Source organism: Equus quagga, chromosome 11 (genome assembly GCF_021613505.1).
Source record: "Equus quagga isolate Etosha38 chromosome 11, UCLA_HA_Equagga_1.0, whole genome shotgun sequence".
NCBI classification, from domain to species: Eukaryota; Metazoa; Chordata; class Mammalia; order Perissodactyla; family Equidae; genus Equus; species Equus quagga.
In genome coordinates, this window is record NC_060277.1 from 94359104 (window position 1) to 94378919 (window position 19816).

The 19816-nt window shown below is 44.1% G+C and overlaps 1 protein-coding gene across 4 annotated transcripts in view; it reads left to right on the top strand.

Moving 5' to 3' along the window:
• The first annotated feature begins 11655 nt into the window (after positions 1-11655).
• The window catches only part of WIPF2 (WAS/WASL interacting protein family member 2), a 41811-nt gene continuing 33650 nt past the window's right edge, over positions 11656-19816 (top strand). The window contains exons 1-2 of one of the 4 annotated variants that reach the window (XM_046675166.1): positions 11657-11808; positions 13947-14100. The gene's annotated coding sequence lies outside the window, so the exon portion shown is untranslated. Of the gene's footprint in view, positions 11809-12035; positions 12140-13946; positions 14101-19816 lie in introns of those variants that run through there. The other 3 variants (XM_046675165.1, XM_046675167.1, XM_046675168.1) reach the window with 3 other exon arrangements.

Here is a 19816-nt window from a genome sequence, read left to right on the forward strand (position 1 = left end):
GCCTCAGCGTGGTCTGATGAGCAGTGCCATGTCCGCACCCAGGACTCGAACCAACGAAACACTGGGCCGCCTGCAGCGGAGCACGCGAACTTAACCACTCAGCCACGGGGCCAGCCCCAAGTTTTCTTTTTTTAAAAATTTTATTTTTTTTCCTTTTTTGTCCCCAAAGACCCTCGGTACACAGTTGCATATTCTTCGTTGTGAGTCCTTCTAGTTGTGGTATGTGGGACGCTGCCTCAACGTGGTTTGATGAGCGGTGCCATGTCCGCGCCCAGGATTCGAGCTGACGAAACACTGGGCCCCCTGCAGCGGAGCGCGCGAACTTAACCACTCAGCCATGGGGCCAGCCCCCCGCCCAAGTTTTCAATGCCTCTTTCTCTCCTCCCTCACTCATCAGCCAGTCCCATAGGCTACAGTTCCAGAATATATCCTGGATTGGTCCACTTCTCTGAGACTCCTCTATTACCACCAGTCCAAACCACATTCATATCTTCCCTAGACAACCACACTAGCCTCCTACCTGGGCTTTCGGCTTCCTCTCTCTGACCCACCCCTGATCGCACCATTTGGTTCTTTACTCTTCAGTTGGGTGTTCTTTTAAAAAGCCTAAATCAGATTATGTATGCACAAAATTGAAAAGAGTGGCAATACCAGGCCTCAGTGAGGAATGGAGCAATTGGAACTTTTATACATTGCTGGGGAAGTGTAAATTGCTGCAACCACTTTGGAAAACTGTTTGATAGTATCTACTAAAACTTAATGTACACCTAAACTATGACCTAGCATTTCTACTCCCAGGTGTATACCCAAGAGAAATTAGTGCTTATGTCTACCAAGAGATATATACAACAGTGATCATAGTGGTTTTATTAATGATAAAGAAATTATTGTTTCTTTGGGGAAAAGCCCAAGTGACTTTCAACAGGTGAATGAATAAATTAATTATGGTGTATTCTTATGGTGGAATCCTATATAACAATAAAAAAGACAACTACTACCTGCATGAATGAATCTTATAGATATAACATTCTGCAAAAGAAGCCAGACACATAAGACTATACACTCTACGATTCCATTTAGGAGAAGTTCAAAAACAGGTAAAATTATTTTGGGGGAATAAATTATGTTGGGGGGGCTACCCCCATGGTGTAGTGGTTAAGTTCAGTGCCCTCTGCTTCAGTGGCCCAGGATCATAGGTTTGGATCCTGGGAGTAGAGCCACACCACTTGTCAGCCACGCTGTAGTGGTATCCCACATATAAAGTGGAGGAAGATCGGCACAGATGTTAGTTCAGAGCTAATCTTCCCCAAGCAAAAAAAAGAGGAAGATTGGCAACAGATGTTAGCTCAGGGCTAATCTTCCTCAGCAAAAGTAAATAAATTAGGTTGGTTGAAGTAGGAGCTGTAAGAATGGGACTAGACGCAAGATGATAAGTGCTCTAGGAACAAAGCCCAGGCGATTCACTACTGGTCTGGAGATGGGAGTTGACACATAATAAGAGAAAATGTTTTGGAAGAGATGACCTAGGCCTTGAAGCAGGCATAGGGCTTGACAGCCAAAATGTGGAAGTGGGAAGTCAGGAGGACAGAGGAAGTAGTATGGGGCTCTCCCCTCATCCCCATCTCAGCCACCGCCAGACTGGTTAGTCATCTGCCCCCTTTCAGGGCTGACGATAAGAGTTGACCTTTGGAAGAGTGTCCTTTGTCACTCACTATGTTTGGCTTTACGTGCATTCTCTCATTTAATCTTCCCAATAAAACCAGGAGGTTGGTTCTATCAACTCTGCTTTCCAGATGAGAATTGAGGTCTCGAGAGATTTCTCATCAGAGGCACAGAGAGGCCAAGTCCTCAGCCCTCATCTCACAGCTAGCAGAGATTTGAACCCAGTTATTCTGACTCCAGAGCCCACAGTTTAAGCTCTGCACAATCCTGGAAGCTTATATAGCTGAGGAACATCCACCTTGCGCTCCCCAGGCTGCAGTGGCCACCTGACTGCAACTGGGAGGATTATCTTTCCTGGTCCCTTCCTCCACCCCGCCTGTGTTCTGCCTCCCTGTGAGGAGAGTGGCGGAGAGACACCAGAGGTGGTCAAAGGGCTTTGTGGGCTGTGTGAGGGAGAGGATGAGCTTACTTAGTAGTGTTGTACTTCCTAGGCTGGTCTAGCAATGAACAAAATAATATGAGCATAATTATATATGTATAACAATTGAAATAATTTGGAGTGGTCAGAAGACCAGCGTAATGCTCTCCTGGTTGCGGGTGTACGTAGAGCGGAGTGTGAAGAATTTAAGCAGTGCCCTTTGAATCCACTAGATGTCACCACAAAGACTACTTTCTCACCACGCTTGGGGATAGCGAGGAGGCGTGGGACGGGGAGAGGTGCGGTAGAGCATTTCTTAGGGGGTATCTTGAATCTCTCTCAGAGGGTCTATCCCTAGGCATGAGTCAGAAATCTGATCAGAATAACTTGTATCTTTCATTCTCTTCCTCTCTACTGTCTCTTTCCCATTTAGCATTTAAACGCTCTCAAGTCCCTATTTTTAAAAACACTTTCCTTGACCTTACATACCTGCTACCGCTACTGCCCTGTTCCTCACTTCAGTTCATGGCCAAACTTCTTAAAAGGGTTGGCTCCACAAACTGTCTCCACTTCCTCATCTCCCATTCATTCTTTTTAATTTTGTCATTTCCCTAACTTTTCATCATGAAAAATTTCATACACAGAGAAGTTGAAAGATTAGTACAATGAGTATTTGTAAACCATTCTAGATTCTATAATTAACATTTTGCTAAATTTGCTTTTTTTGGGGGGGGAAGATTAGCCCTGAGCTAACATCTGCTGCCAATCCTCCTCTTTTTGCTGAGAAAGACTGGCCCTGAGCTAACATCCGTGCCCATCTTCCTTTACTTTATATGTGGGGTGTCTACCATAGCATGGCTTGATGAGCGGTGCCATGTCCACCAGGGATCCAAACCGCCAAACCTCAGGCTGCCAAAGCGGAACGTGCGCACTTACCCGCTGCGCCACCGGGCTGGCCCCTAAATTTGCTTTTATTCTCTCTCTTTCTCTCTCTCTCTCTCTACACACACACAGACACACAGACACACACACACACACACATGCACACACTTTTTCTTTTGCTGAGCTATTTGAAAGTAAGTTGTGAAGATTATACCACTTCACTCCTAGATGCCTTAGCGGGAATCTCCTAACAACGAGAACGTTCTCCTACATATCCACCACACCATTCTCATACATAAGAAAATCAGCATGTTTCTATAATATCATCTAATATCCAGCCTATATTTAATTTTCCCAGGTTGTCTCAAAAATATCTTTTAATGAACTTTAAAAAAAACCCTGATTCAATCAAGTTCCACGCATTGCATTTGGTTATGTCACCTTAGTCTCTTTTAATCTAGAACAGCTCCTTTTCTTTTTTTCAATGACATTGACTTTTTGTAGTCTCGGACAGATGTCTTGTAAAATATCCCAAATTTTGACTTGTTCTAATTGTTTCCCCATGCCCCTGTTTACTTGCACCTTCATCCGCTCTATAGAGTATAAGATGTAAGTTCTGTCTAGAGCATTACTGTCCAATACAAATCTAATGGGAGCCACAGATGTAATTTAAATTTTTCTAGTAGTTACATTAAAAAAGTAAGAAGAGGAGCCGGCCCCGTGGCCGAGTGGTTAGGTTCGTGCACTCTGCTTCGGTGGCGCAGGGTTTCTCCAGTTTGGATCCTGGGCACAGACATGTCACCACTCACCAGGCCATGCTGAGGCGGTGTCCCACATAGCACAACCAGAAGGACCTACAGCTAGAATATACAACTATGTACTGGGGGGCTTTGGGCAGAAGAAGAAGAAGAAAAATTGAAGATTGGCAACAGATGTTAGCTCAGGTGTCAATCTTTAAAAAAAAACACTTCTTTTTCTCTTTGCAGTTAGTGTGTGATGATTTTTGCATCTTGTGATATCCTGTGCATCCCAATCACTCACTCTTGTTAAACAGTTATTTTAAATTGTGTTGTGTAGTATTTCAATCATACAAAAAGTTTAAAGACTGATATAATGAATACCCGTGTCTCCACCGCTCAGTTTAAGAAATGAAACCCTACCCACCGCTGAGCCCTCTGGTACTGGTCCCCAGTCACATCCTCTTCCTTTCTCCCTAGAGGCAACGACTTTCTTGAGTATGGTATCATTTCCATGCATTTCTGTCAACTTTTACTACCCATATATACATCTCAAAACAATATAGTGTTTTGCATTTTGGGAGGTAACAGTTTTATTGAGATATAATTTACACACACTAAAGTATACAGTTCAATGGCTTTTAGTATATCTAGAGTTGTGGGACCATCACCACAGTCAATTTTAGAACAATTTCATCACCCCAAAAAGAAACTCTCTGTACAAGAACGTTCATAGCAACATTGTTTGCAACAGCCAAAAAGTGGAAACAACTCAATGTCCATCAGCTCATGAATGGATAAACTAAAATGTGGTATATCCATAAAATGGAATATTATTTGGCCATTTAACAAGTGAAGTACTAATACATGCTACAACATGGATGGACCTCAAAAACATTATGCTAAGTGAAAGAAGCCAGACACAAAAGGTCATATATTATTTGATTCAATTTGTCCAGCACAGGCAAATCCACAGAGACATAGAATGGAATAGGGGGTGGGAGGAAAGCTGAACTGGGAGAGACTGCTAATGGGTACAGGGTTTCTTTTAGGGCTGATGGAAATGTTCTGGAATTAGATAGTGGTGATGGTCGCACAACATTGTGAATATACTAAAACAGCTCAATTGTACACTTTAAGGTAGTTAAAATGACTTCACGTTATATGAATTTTATTTGCTTAACTTGTAGATACATCGCTCCAATCTCTGCCTCTGTCTTCACATGATGTTTTCCCCTCTGTGTGTCTCTGAGTCCTCTCCTCTTCGTATAAGGATACCAGTCATTGGATTTAGGGCCCACTCTAGTCCAGTATGACATCATCTTAATCTAGTACGACTTTAATGTAACAAATTACATCTGCAAAGACCTTATTTCCAAAGAAGGTCAAATTCTGAGGTTCTGAGTGAATGTGAATTTTTAGAGGACACTATTCAACCCACTATAAGATCTTTTGCCCATTTTCTAATTGGGTTACTTGTCTTTTTATTATTGAGTTTTAAGAGATTTTTATATTTGCATGTTTTTAAACTTTATACAAATATTGTCCTACAGGATGTAGTGTTCAGCAACTCTCTTGCCGCAACACTTTTTTTCCCCTAAAGATTGGCACAATCTTCTTTTTTTAAAAATCTCTGTTTTTATTTCATGGTAACTGTGTCCTTTTTCCTTTCCCAGAGAATAGATGGCAGCTATTTTCTAAACTCTTCTTTTTTTAAATTGCTTTTTTTTCCCCAAATCCCTCCAGTACATTGTTGTATATTTTAGTTGTGGGTCCTTCTAGTTGTGGCATGTGGGACACCGCTTCAACGTGGCCTGATGAACGGTGCCACGTCTGCACTCAGGATCTGAATCGGCAAAACCTTGGGCCACTGAAGCAGAGCGTGCGAACTTAACCATTCAGCCACGGGCCGGCCCCAACAATCTTCTTCTTTTTTTTTTTTTTTCGCTTCTTCTGCTCCCCAAAGCCCCCCAGTTGTGAGTGCCTCTTCTTGTGCTATGTGAGACGCCGCCTCAGCATCGCTTGATGAGTGGGCCACGTCCGCGCCCAGGATCTGAACTGGTGAAACCCTGGGCCGCCAAAGCGGAGCGTGCGAACTTAACCACTCGCCCACGTGGCCGGCCCCTCACCTCAACACTATGCTTGTGAGATTCATCCAGGTCAATTTATCTAACTCTAAAAGAAAATATGTCTAACTCTAGTTGTCTGGTTTTGTTGCTCTTTGTTTCCCTTTCATTCTTCAACCCAGGGCATGTGGCATCCGCCCTTATTACTCACAGAAACTGTTCTTGTCAAGGTCACTGATGCCCACATCTTAAATCCAAAGGACAATTATCTTACTCTTCCTCTCTCTGGCATTTGATGTTTTTGACTGTTCTTCATTTTTGAACACTGATCGCTGCTTCCAGGACACTATGCTCTCAGGATTTCCCTCTGTCCTCTCTTTCTCAGTTTCCCTTGCTGGACTTCTCAATCAGCTTGGTCCTTGTGCCGGGAGTTCCTTGGCTCTGTCCTAAGCCCTCTTCTCTTCCCGCTATACACCCAGGCTTAGACTTCATCAATATATTTCTGTTTGGGGATCTATTGCTGCAGAACAAACTATTCTAAAGTAAGTGGCTTAAAACAACAACCATTTTATAACTTCTCATGATCCTCCGGGTTGATTGGGGCTCAGCTGGACAGTTCTGCTGTCTCACTTGGGGTGTCTCATGTGGCTGCACTCAGAAGGTGACTGGAGCTGGAATGTCCCAGATGGCTGGCTTACCCTGGTGGTAACAACTGGAATGCTGGCACAGCTGGACTTCCTTTTCTTCAGGTCAAGGTCGCTCCTTCCAGGTGGTATCTGCAGCACAGTAAATGATTTCTCACATGGGAGCTTAGGGGTCCCAAAAGCAAAAGAGTGGAAGCTTCTACTGCATTAAAGGGAGTCACAGGCCAGCCCAGATTCAATGAATACAAGGAGTCCCGGGTTGACGGGGGCTGTCTTTGGAGACTAGCTACCGCAGTTTTGAGTCCCAGATTACTAGGATTGCTTTTCTAAGTTCCAGACCCAAACATCCAGTGGCCTACTGGACCTCTCTTCCCTCCCTTCCCCTCCAGGCTCCTCAGGTTTCTTCAACTCTCTCCAGCCAAGCTTGAACTCCACACAGGAGTTCAAGCCAGAAACTTGGGAATCATTTTTGGCTCCTCCTTCTCTTCAGCCCTCAATTTCCATTTATTAACTATCTCTAGAGTTACTTCTCTCCATCTCTACTGCTGATACCCTAATAATGATTATGGCTAAGATTAGTGAGTGCTTTCCAAGTATGTACACACTTCTTTTTTTTTTTTGAGGAAGATTAGCTCTGAGCTTACTGCTGCCAATCCTCCTCTTTTTGCTGAGAAAGACTGGCCCTGAGCTAACATCTGTGCCTGTCTTCCTCTACTTTATATGTGGGACGCCTACCACAGCATGGCTTGCCAAGCGGTGCCATGTCCGCACGCAGGATCCAAACTGGTGAACCCCAGGCTGCAGAAGCGGAATGTGCAAACTTAACCTCAGTGCCACCGGGCTGGCCCCTGGACACAACTTCTGATGCATTCTATTTAGTCTTATCTCCATTTTGCAGATGAGGAGCCTGAGGCTGATGGAGGTTGAATAACCTGCCCAAAGTCTCACTCTGTTCAGTAGTGGGGAGAACTTAGACTTGAGGCCTTGGGCTCTTCAGTCAGTACAGGCAACCATCATCTAACACTTAGACTTCCACAGCAGCCTCCTGCCTGGCATTCCTGCCTCCAACCTGGCCCCATCTGAGCCATCCTCCCTGCTGCACTCAGAGTAATCTTTCTAGAAGGCAAAGTGGGTCATGGCACTTCTTGGCTTAAAATTTTCAATGGTTTCTCTCTTGTCCTCAAGATAAAATCTAACTTTTCACGATACATGATACAGTCCTTCACAAATTGTCCCCTGTCACCTTGACAGTGTAGCATGGGGCAGTGGTTCTCCACGGGGGCATTTTGGAAATTTGTGGAGGCCTTTTTGCTGATCACAACGATAAAGGATTTAGCAGGCAGGGATGCTAGAGGCTGCAAGGCAAGAGATGGTTCCACACAACCAAGAATCTGAGTTCCACATGACTTTCAATGTCCCACTGGACATTCTACATGAAAAATGTATTTATTACATCTGAGCCTAGAATCTGTCTCCATTAACCCTACACCTAAGGGAAAAGGGGACAGGCTTATTTCTGGTTCACCCTTCCCATGAGGATGTAGTTCTTTGAGGTCCCATCTTTTTTTATTTTATTTTGTTTTTTTGGGAAGATTAGCCCTGAGCTAACATCTGCTGCCATTCCTCCTATTTTTGCTGAGGAAGAGTTGACCTGAGCTAACATCATGCCCATCTTCCTCTACTTTATACGTGGAGTGCCTGCCACAGCATGGCTTGATAAGTGGTGTGTAGGTCACGCCCAGAATCCGAACTGGTGAACCTCAGGCTGCCAAAGTAGAACATGCGAAATTAACCGCTGGGACACTGGGACGGCCCCTGAGGTCCCATCTTTATGAAGGAGACTCTCCTGTTAAACTCCCCTGTGGAGGAGCTCCATGGGGCATTTCCTTTTCCCATGAGACCCTGACAGAAGCTCAAGTTCACCCAGCTAGGCAGCGTCCTCAGAACAAAGCCTGCCTCAGTGTTCCACTTACCTCTCTCTGCATCATCTGCCTTCACTTACTTTGTTTTGCCCTGAAAATTCCTTACTTTTTTCGTCAAAGCATTTAAGACTTTTTAGTGTTGCATCCAGGATTTTTAGTTGTTTTTAGGGAGAAGTTCTCCCAGGTACTTAGCCTGTCATATTATCAGAAAAGGAAAGTACAGACACCAAATATTTTTTGCACGTGTTTAACATAAACTGTCTTTTTTTAGGAATACAACTACTGCGTTGTTCAGAACTTTAACAAGAGTCGTTCACCATTTTGGAAAATCACAAATGACAACACTGCCCAATATAACTCCTTAGGTCAGTCTGCTTTTGTCCCTGTCATGTTCTTATTGATTCTAGGCATGAGTGCAAGCATGTGACTATTTTACTGTGTATCTTCCAGCATAGTGGTGCCTGAGCATTGCCATATTGAAATGCCTCCCTCTTGTCTTTTTTATAGTCAGGGCGTTCTATTGATTTGTTTCTTTGAAATCAGATAGGTTCTATTATCTGTTAATTTCACTTCAGGATGGTGAAACTAAGTTACAGAATATTTGTTATAATAAAGGGACATTGGGTCTGGTAGGGTGCAGAGTCACAGTACGGGCATTAGGAGAACAGACTCCGGAGAAAGTTCTGCTACTTCGTAGGTATGTGACTTTGGGCAAAACAGTTAACCTTGCTGCATCTGTTTCTTCATCTGTAAAATGAGGGTAATATTATCTACTTCAGAAAGTTCTTGCAAGGATTAAATGAGTTATGACATGTGAAGCTATGATAGTGCCTGGCACATGGAAAGGGTTAATAAATGTCAGATGTTATGGTTACTTCTTTGACCTAATTTCTTGCTTCTCCCATAAGTTCTAGCTCTAACCACATCAAAATGCTTTCAGGTTTTGGAACGTGCCATGTTTCTTCTGTTTCGCATATACTCTGCCTCTGCCCTTGCATGCTTTCCCTCGCCTCTGGCCAATTCCTACTTTGCCCTCAGCCCTCACTTAGATATTACTTTCTTCATGAAGCCCATGCCTATCTCCCCAAGTCTGGCTGAGATGTCCCTGTATTCCACCCCATCCGCTGCCCTTATCATGGAGTGATGTTATAGAGAATGGGGGGCTTACGTTAACTAACGTGAGCAGGGAATGCCCTTTGAGGAGGGAACATTTGAGCTAAGAGCTGACAAATGAGGAAGACACAGAGTAAAGCCAATAAAAAGGCCTTCAAGAACCTCTTGGTGCATTGCAGTGATAGAAAGCAGGTCCACACAGTGTATAGTGAGGAAGTGGACAGGATGGAGATGAGATTGAAGAGCTAGGAGGTGTTTTTTTTGTTTTGTTTTGTTTTTGCCGAGGAAGATTTGCCCTGCACTAACAACTGTTGCCAATCTTCCTCTTTTTGTATGTGAGCCACTGCCACAGCATGGCCACTGACAGGTCCGCGCCTAGGAACTGAACCTGGGCGGCTGAAGTGGAGCACACTGAACTTAACCAGGATTGGCCTGAGCTGAGAGTTTAGATCCATTATCTCCCTGGCCTAATCACCCTGCCTTCACATACACGGGACTACATACCTGAAAATCTTCACCTCTGCATCTATGATCCTTATGTCTGGAATGTGTTTCTGGCCTTCTCTGATTGGTAATAAAATCCTACTCATCCTTCAAGGCCCAGTTCAAAACCATTTATGAAAACTTCTCCCATTCTTCTTCTTCTTTTTTTTTTTTTATTTTGTTTTGGTGAGGAAGATTAGCGCTGAGCTAAAATCTGCTACCAATCTTCCTCTTTTTGCTTGAGGAAGATTGTCCCTGAGCTAACATTGGTGGCAATCTTCCTCTATTTTGTATGTGGGACACTGACACAGCATGGCTTGATGAATGGTGTATTGTGTAGCTCCGTGCCCAGGATCTGAACCCATGAACCCCAGCTGCCGGAGTGGGGCATGCAAACTTAACCACTATGCAACAGGGCCAGCACCCCTTCTCCCATCCTTTAGCAGGAATTAATCACTCCCTTGTCTGATGTCCCACAGCAGATATGTCCCCATGACACTAATCACAGGCTGACTTGTATCTTAGCTAGCTGCTTACATGCCAGTCTGCCCACCACACAGTGAGTTCCCTGAGGGCAGAGGCTCTGTCTTAGTCACCTCTGTAGCCATCTCCTGGTGCCTAGCCCAGTAGGTGGCCCACAGCAGGTACTCAACGAACACTGTGACATTTATTTGACTCATGGGTGGTGCCCAGCACTACTCATGGCAGAAGGAAAACAAAAATAATAACAACTTATGGCTTACCACGTGCTTTCCCATTCATTACCTGATTTGAGCCCTCCAACGACCCTATGAAACAGTCGGGACAGGCGCTATTAGCCCCATTTTACAGATAGGGTGGCTGAGGCCCGATGGTACACACTAAGTAATGGGAACTAAGTCCCAAACCTGTCAACTTACTCTGGATTCAGCGCAAGGAAGGATGATAGAGAGACCTGAAGAGCATTTTGAGGATATAAGGCAGTGAGATTGGCTGCAGCGGAAAATCGCTTTTGTGGGGGGACTAGAGAGGGACCCTTAGTCAGCTGGGACAAAGGTAACAGCAGCCCCACCAGGAAGGGCACAGGATTCCTCTCCCTGACCCAAGCAGCTGGAGGAATCCACAGCACCATCCCCTGGCCCTGGAAGCTGGGGAGCCCCCGGCCGCCAAAAAGACGGGTGTTCACGGGTGTTCAGCTTAGGTAGCTAACATGACGTTAAAGATGATTTGTTAGCAGGGGCCTGTCTCTCGGTTGCTATGACAACCGGAACTTGACTACCCGGCCCTTACGAGGTTGACTGAGGCCTTCTTCGTTAACTTGAAACTAGGGAAAGACATTTAGGATGAGTGTGGGCGCGCGCTCGTGCGCGGAGGAATAAAGAGGAAAAAGAGGCGTACTCAAGAAATCTTTAGCTCAGCGAGTCTCCACCTCGACAACGTGTTAGAATCTCCTGCGCAATTTTAAAAGTTCCGATGCCTACGCCGTACCCAAGACCAGTTAAATCAGAACCTCTGAGGGTGGAACGCAAGCATCACTATTTATTTAAGTCTTCCTAGATGATTTCAATTGTAGCCAGAAGTCTGCTTCTAGCTGGTAAACGGAACCCTTGTGACCTTCCCAAGATGGCTGCCACCCGACCACTTCCGCCTTAACGTCCGTCGGCCGGGGGCGGGCTTTCCAGGGGCGCATGCGTGTAGCGTCTCTTCGCTCCTAGCTCCCTCCTCCTTTTTCCCCCGCCTCCATTTTGTTCGCGGACGCTGGGGACAGTGGGAGCAGATCCATTTCCGGGTTGGCAAAAGGGGCGGCGGCGGCGAGAAAGGGAGCTTGCTGGGGGGCGAGCAGGACGGCAGAAGCCGGAGCGGAGGTGGCGGAGGATTCGCTCCCGGAGCCGCTGCGGCCAGGTCGGAAAGGGGCCGAGGAGGCTGGGTCTGGCGCTGAGATGACCTGCGGACCCGAGTGGGAGGGAGAGCTAGGGGAGGGGGGATTGGGGCGGAGTTTGAGGAGAGGGGGGGACATTGGAGGAGGGACCTGAGGGAGCGAGGGGTCCTGGGGGCGGGGCGTGAGGGGTGAGGGGACTGGGGCTGAGTCTGAAGAACCAGGAGGAAAGGGGGCGTGGGGAATCTAAGTAGGGAGGGCTGGTCGGGAATTGGTGTGGGGCGAGCGCTGACTGTGAAAATGGGGAGGGAGGTTAATGAGAGACAGGAAACAAGGGATCCTGGAGGGTTGGGTAAGGTGAGTAAGACGGCAACTCAGGCTAAGGAACGAGGTAACCGTGCGCCAAAAGGGAGATGGGGCGGGAGGACCTGTTGGGAACAGGTGATTAACAGGATGCCCCGGGTGAGGAGGCCACTGTGACATTTTGGGGGTTGAGTTGAGTGAAAACCGATGGTGGAGAGGATAACTCGGGACAACTGCTTACACTAGAGGGAATCTTAAGAGGGTCGGTTGAGAAGGAATCAGAGTCGAGTTAAAGGTCGGATTGAGAAATGTTGAGATGCGCATGGGAGCAACCTAGAGTTGAGAGTTCAGGTTGGAGTGGTGTGAAGTGAGGAAAGATGGAAATCTTAACCTGTTAAACCTGGGCAGTGTGTCGTTGAGTTGCTGATCAGGAAGGAAACATTGTAAAAAATAATACTAGAGTGAGGAACTGGAAGAAACTGGTATGTACTGGAATTTGTATTTTTCAAGGGATTTGAACAATCTGTTACTGCTTTGGGCACCCCCAGCATCCACCTCCTTTTTCATGTGGTTATTTTTGCCTTACAGTTTCTGTTTCTGAATGACTTACTGAATGTTTTGGTGACTTTTTTCTCCTTTTACAAACCAAAAGAGAACCTCAGGGAATAAGGACCGTCCTAGCCCACCTATAGATTTACTTACTTTGAGGCAAATCATTAAACTGTCTCTTTTTTAAAAAAATATTTTATTTTTCCTTTCTCTCCCCAAAGCCCCCTGGTACACAGTTGTGTATTTTTAGTTGTGGGTCCTTCTAGTTGTGGCATGTGGGACGCTGCCTCAGCAAGGCTTGTTGAGCGGTGCCATGTCTGTGCTCAAGATCCGAACCTCCGAAACCCTGGGCCGCCAAAGTGGAGCACGCGAACTTAACCACTCTGCCAGGGGGCCGCCCGTATCTCATTTTTTTCACCTTTGAAATACAAGTTTGGTCCCTCTCTGCCTCTAAAAGATTGTTAACCAAAGGGAATATTTAAAGTGGTTGCAAAAAGGTGATCCCCGAAAACAAGACTGAGATACTGATATTTAGAAGATGTGTCTTTCTCAGGTTCCTCCTCTCAGCCTTGCTGCATTTTTTTTTGTATCAGGGAATACTTGATTTTGATTTGATACATGTCCAATTTTTTAACTTTTCTGAGAGTCAACTTTTAGTAGCCAAAAATTTCATATTATTGTGTTACTTTGTATTGGTAGCCAACAAGATGGAGATAGGGAATTTAAGAGTTCAGGGTGAATGAGGTCGGTTGATAGAGAATGCGGAAGAATGCAGTGTTTTGTTTTCTAGCCACCACAGTATTTTACTCTTGACAAACACTGACTTTCCTCGTGAACTCTTTGAGAATTCACTGAAAAGTAGTGTCTTAGACAGTTGAACCTTTGGCTTTGGTCCAGTCACTTTGGACCAGTTAGTTGCCAGTTGGGGAGGACCAGTGTGCTTGTGGACAGTTTTACCTTTTTTGTTGTTAATCTTTTGAAATCTTGACTGTTCTAGCTTTTCTTTGGACATAGGTGAACTTGTTTAGCTTAGAAGAAATGTTCCTGAAAGTCTTGGCATTTCTGAGGTCTGACGTGGATTTGCTTAAGAGGGGGCAGTTTCTAATTCTGCCTCGCACTTGGTATCAGAGTAGTGTTTACCTTAGTTGGTAGTGATTAGTTATGTCAGCACAAAGATGAAATGCAGGGGAAGGTGGAAGGGGTGGAGAACAGTGGAATTTTCAGGTTTTACTGATGGCTTTTAAGAAGGGAAGAGAGGAGTGCTGTTCCTATTGAAGAGAAAATTGTCAGATGTTCTTTCTTGACTTCTTAGGCTCTTTGATTGGTTCACTTGAGTCTCTTTTCCTGTCGCTCTGAAATAATTCTGGAAATCATGGGCTGCTGGTTCCGGTTGTTTCAGCAACCACAGTCTTCATACGAATCCCGGGAAGAGCTCTAGGCTATGAAGTATAGACACTTATTTGGAGGTAAAAACCTGCTTAATATTTTGCCGTCATTTCAACCTACAGTGTGTCTTTTTGGTTTGTTTTCAAGAAGGTTTTGAAATAAATTATGGAGGCTCAGAGCTCTGGGCAAGCTTTTGATATAACCTGCTTCTGTAACATAATGACTTTCCATTTTTCCTATCCTGTCACGTTTTTCCATTGCTCTACTTGAGCCAGTCCTAAGTGGGAAACGGCAAATTACACATTTTTTTTCCTCCTTTTTAGTTTCTGGTGGACATCTTGTCTGTGTCACAGTTTGATACCACCAAATTGAAAGGATTTTTGACTGCTTCAAATGGGGAAAGTAACAGAAGCTAAGCTGGGTTTCCTGGGCCAGAGAATAGACTCTGTCAAAGCAAAGAATAGTTGCAGAGACACGAACTGGGACCTTGAAGCTGTGACTAACATTTTGGCAACATGCTTCCCTTTGGCAAATAACTTCTTTTCTTCTTGAGCGTGATTGTTGATCTCCTTCTCCCAGTAGGCTCTTGTTGCTACTGTTCCTCACACAACACCCGAGCAGGAGTTGGCAGAGTTCCGCTTGACTGACCGTCTCTTGAGGGATATGCCCCGGATTAGAGTGGATGGGGTGTTCCATGTCAAAATGAGGTTCATTGGCAGATCCTGAGAGCTGCCCTGCAGGGAAATAGAAGCAGTGCTCTTTACTGAATGTGTGTGCACTCCTTTATGGTTCTTCAGAATTCAACCCTGTTTCTTATTCATCTGGTGGTTAAATGCAGAATCATTGCCTTTACCTGGCTTTGAAAGTCCAGGGCATTGAGGAAGAGAGAGAGTATTTTTGACTTTTTTCTTGCCCCCCCCCCCCCCCCCCCAGGTTTTTGAGCCTTGGGAGCCATAGGCTAAACTCATGAGCGCTTCTCGGTATTATTATAGAGGGGTGTTTAAAAATGCTGAATAGAACTTTATGGAGAAAAATAGTGTTACAGGGGAAAAAGGCCGTAAGTTTGCTAATGTCTGTGTCAGTCTTAGATCTCTTAAGAGGAGAGAGCCAGGAGAGGCAAATAAGTTATCAAATAGGGGAGCCAGGAATCGGCTTCTGACTTGCCATTCGGGCTTGGTAAAGTTGTAACAATTTAGAATGGCTACACTAAATACTTAGTTCTACTTAGTAACTGCGCTTTCCAGTGTGTTCTACTTAGTAAGTAGTCTTTTGTTTTTCAGGGGATAATTAGTTGAAGATAAGTGTGTCTCCAGTAGGTCTTGGGATGGATTATGAAGATCATTTCTTGCACTATATGACAGTGTGATGTTGGAGATAACCCCGACACAGATCCTCTCGTTGGTGGCCCTGGATTCAGCTTTCTCCGGCCATCATTAGTCCAGAGTGTTCTGTTCCTGATGTGCAGGTTTGGGAACCTCATAGATTCAGATGTAAAGGTTTTGATTCTGGTCCAGGGCTTTGATTGTGGTAACAAATAGGATTGCTGGAGTTGTGTTTAGTGTCAGATCTTTCTTTCCTGAAGATTGTCTTAAAGTTTGGCAAATCTGTATATCTAAGGAATGTGTGTAGATTTCCTCCCTGTTCTTATAATTGGTTTTCAAAAAAATTTTAGTTTCTTACACTTTGTGGCCAAATTAAGCTCCATTTAGATTTTGTGGCCCTTCAGTGGAAGTAATTTTTTTTTTAGTCAGTATTTATGATATTTCTTCAGGACAGATTCATCAACCTGCTTTCTATGCTTATAGAAATGCTGAATCCAATAATTCCGTTTTTTCCTCCCAATAATCCCGACTTTGAAAACATTTTCCATATGTCCACATTGGGACAATTGGTAGTTAAAAAAAAAGGAATTTTCTTCTAAAATGGTACAGTCTACTATGGGGTAAGCTGTCTGAGTTTTGTGGATAGGTGAGTTTTTCTTCTTTCCACTTCCATCTTCCCAGTGTTCAGCTTGTAGGCAGGATGTTTGTCATTAAAGATCCAGGTATGAGATTTTTAAACTCTTCATCACTGTCTTAGAAATAAGGACAGGACTGTCTTCAGCAAATTTTATTTTATTATTATTATTTTTTAATTTTTATTTTGGTGAGGAAGATTAGCCCTGAGCTAACATCTGTGCCAGTCTTCCTCTATTTCATATGTCGGATGCCTCCACAGCATGGCTGATGAGTGGAGTAGGTTCACACCCGGGATCTGAGCCTGTGAACCTGGGCCACCAAAGCAGAGCTAGACTTCAACCAGTCAGCCATGGGGCCAGTCCCGCAAATTTTATTTTTTAAATACACATAGTTCACAATTCGAAAGATAAAAAGGGTGTACTGTGAATAGTCTACCTTCTACCCTTGTCTGCTTATCAATCCAGTTCTTCTCAGAGAAGTTCTTCAAGCCAGTCTTCTCAGAGGTAACTAAAATGATCAGTTTCTTAAGATTCTTTCATGGGGCCAGCCCGGTGGCGCAGCGGTTAAGTGCGCACATTCTGCTTCGGTCGCCTGGGGTTCGTCGGTTCAGATCCCGGGAGTTAACATGGCACCGTGTGGCACGCCATGCTGTGGTAGGTGTCCCACATATAAAGTAGAGGAAGATGGGCATGGATGTTAGCTCAGGGCTAATCTTCCTCAGGGAAAAAAAAAGATTCTTTCTGAAGATACCATGTACTTGTAAAGTAAATATATGTATATTTTTTGCTTTTTCACTATTTGCATTTTTTTAAACTTATTTTGGCAATCATTCTGTATAAGCAATGAAGAGATTTGACACCTGCCCTATACTGGTAGACATTTTAAATTGTTTCCAGTCTTTCGCTATTAGAAACTGTGCTCCAGTGAATAACCATATATATTTGGCCCTTTGCATGTGTGACTGTATCTGTAGGGTAAATTATAAGTAGAGTCGCTGGAGCTGATGGTTCTCTTGGCCCTGTTATTCATTTATTTGACAAGAATTTTTGAGCTGCTGCTCTGTGCTGAGCACTGCTAGGTGTTGGCAATACAGCAGTGAAAGAAGCTGATTCAGTCCTTGCACTCATGCCGTTATGGTCTTGTGGGGAAGACGTCCATTAAACGAGTAATTAATTATTGTTGCTCTAAATGCTGTGGAGACAGCTAATGGGAAGCCTAACGCAGGTCAGTTGGGAAGGAGAGCAGTCAGGGAAGGTTCCTGAGGACTTGACTTTTAGGCTGAAGCCGAACGGATGAGAGGGGAGGACAAAAGACTCTTCCAGATGGAGGGAATGGCATGGGTGAAGGTCCGGAGGAGGGAATGAACATGGCTATTTTGAAGAATTGAAGGAAGTTCCCGTGTGTCTGGAGCTTAGGGAGTGAGCAGCAGAGAGGTAGGAGGCAAGGCTTCAGAGCGTGCGAGCTCTCCCAAAAACCAGGTAAAAAGCATAGTGAATTTTGAGCTCAACATTTACAGTAGAGATTTTTTCTGTCAGTTCTTTCCACAGATATTAATGTATTAGTGTTGATGCTGAAACCATCAATATCATAAAGAAATTTGATGCATGTACAATGGAACGTCTTTTCTATACGAACTTTCCCGAATAAAGGCTATTTTAAAATAGGTCCTGCAAATTAAACTTACATGGTTGGGTTAGGTGTTAAAATTTTAGGATCTTGGAAATTGGTTTGGAGATTAGTGATTGTTGGGGAACAGTTCTTAGTTTATGGGGGATGGTGGATTGTTAGTTTACCAAAACTGCTATTCAGGAAACAGAAAACCTCTTCACTTCTGGGGAATATTGACTGTTTTTTGTAAGTCTCATAGGGCTAGAGAGAGTGCACAGATGTTCTTGTATGAACTGGTGAATGTGATATTCTTTCATACCCGCCATCTAGGCCATATGTCTTAACACAACGTGTAACTCTTGTTGGACATGCAAATGAATCAGTAGCCTAAGGGCCAGTATAACTCTGAATATTTGAAAGCATTTTTATCTGCAAGTATATTGACTTTTGTTCAGAAATCACAGCACTCTTCCTCAAAGCCAGATGGTCCTGTTTGATTTAGTACCTTTCTTGTGTAATTGGATCAGCTTGCCCTGTTTTCATAACTTAAAGTAGACTTCTGGTTTAGCAGCCCATCACTGGTGATCAGGGAATGAAAATGTGCATATTTTTCTTGCATTTCAGCAAGGAGCATCTGTGTATCTGATGGCTTAAGGGTATTAGAGTGAGAAAGAAGGGACTCCTCGACAATGAAAGTCACAGCTTTGTTATTAGATTATCTGTGGTGTGTTGGGACTTAATATATCATCTTTGAAATGAAGCATGACACTTCTCTCCATGTGAAGTCTGGATCAACATTTTATGGAGCATCTGCTTAAGTTATCTTTCAGGCCTTTTCTTAATGGCAGCTGTCATCACTGGATTTTCCTTACTTCTGACTGTTCTCTGTGTATGCTTTTCTACTTTTATATTTGGGGTGTGTAAGTGCAGATGGCACATGGAAGTTGAGGGTTAGTAATATTAGATATGGCTAGCCTAGAGGGAGAAGAGCTGTTTTTTGTCATCAGTGACTAGGTTTCAGCCTACCTTGTAATCACCTTTTAATCTAATTAACAGTGTCTTAGAACTTTTGAAGATGTTTTGACAATAGATGTTGGTTGTTTTTCTATTAATGTTATTTATTTTTTTTAGGAAGATTAGCCCTGAGCTAACATCTGCCACCAATCTTCCTCTTTTTGCTGAGGAAGACTGGCCCTGAGCTAACATCCATGCTCATCTTCCTCTACTTTATATGTGGAACACCTGCCACAGCATGGCTTGACAAGCAGTGCGTAGGTCCGCACCCAGGATCTGAACTGGCGAACCCCGGGCTGCCAAAGTGGAATGTGCGTACTTATCCACTGCACCACCAGGCTGGCCCCTGGTTGTTTTTGTTTTTCGGTTAGTTGCATTAAATTGAAAACAAGACCTAAAAAGGAGCTAAGGTAGTTGATTTTAAGATTTATCTCTCTATTTATTTGATCCAATTCTTTATTTTATTTTTATTTATTTACTTATTTATTTGAGGACGATTAGCCCTGAGCTAACATCTGCTGCCAATCCTTCCTTTTTTTTTTTTGCTGAAGAAGATTGGCCCTGAGCTAACATCCATGCCCATCTTCCTCTGTTTTATGTGGGACACCTGCCACAGCTTGACTTGATATGCAGCACATAGGTCCCCAGCTGGGATCCGAACCAGCGAACCCCGGGCCACCAAAGCAGAACGTGCAAACTTAACTGCTGCACCACCAGGCTGGCTCCCTTCTCCTTCTATTTTTGTGCTTTCTTTTGCAATTAATTTTGGTTGTGCTTTCTTATGGTGGCATGTAAGTTTCTCATGTATTTGACCTGTGGTAGAGTAAGCTCTGGGGTGGTGAACGTTGTTTGGTTACACCCAGGCTGTGGCAGAGATTTGGGTCATATTAGATAGCCTGCTCCTATTAGAATTGAATCTGAGACACAGGTTCTAGAATCAAGCGTAATGGCCTTGTAGTTATTTTGGTTTGTTTGGGATTTTCTACTGTCCTTAACTGCATTGGTAACAGATCTGGTATTGACCTTATTTTTTGAAATTTTGGTCAGTCTGAAGTTTGGTTTTGCTTATGCAGTGTTAGGATTTTTTGGGTTTTGGTAATTAAATGTTTTTTATGAAAATGGTGAGAGGGGCTGGCCCAGTGGCACAGCGGTGAAGTTCGCACGTTCCGCTTCGGCAGCCCAGGGTTGGCTGGTTCAGATCCTGGGTGTGGACCTA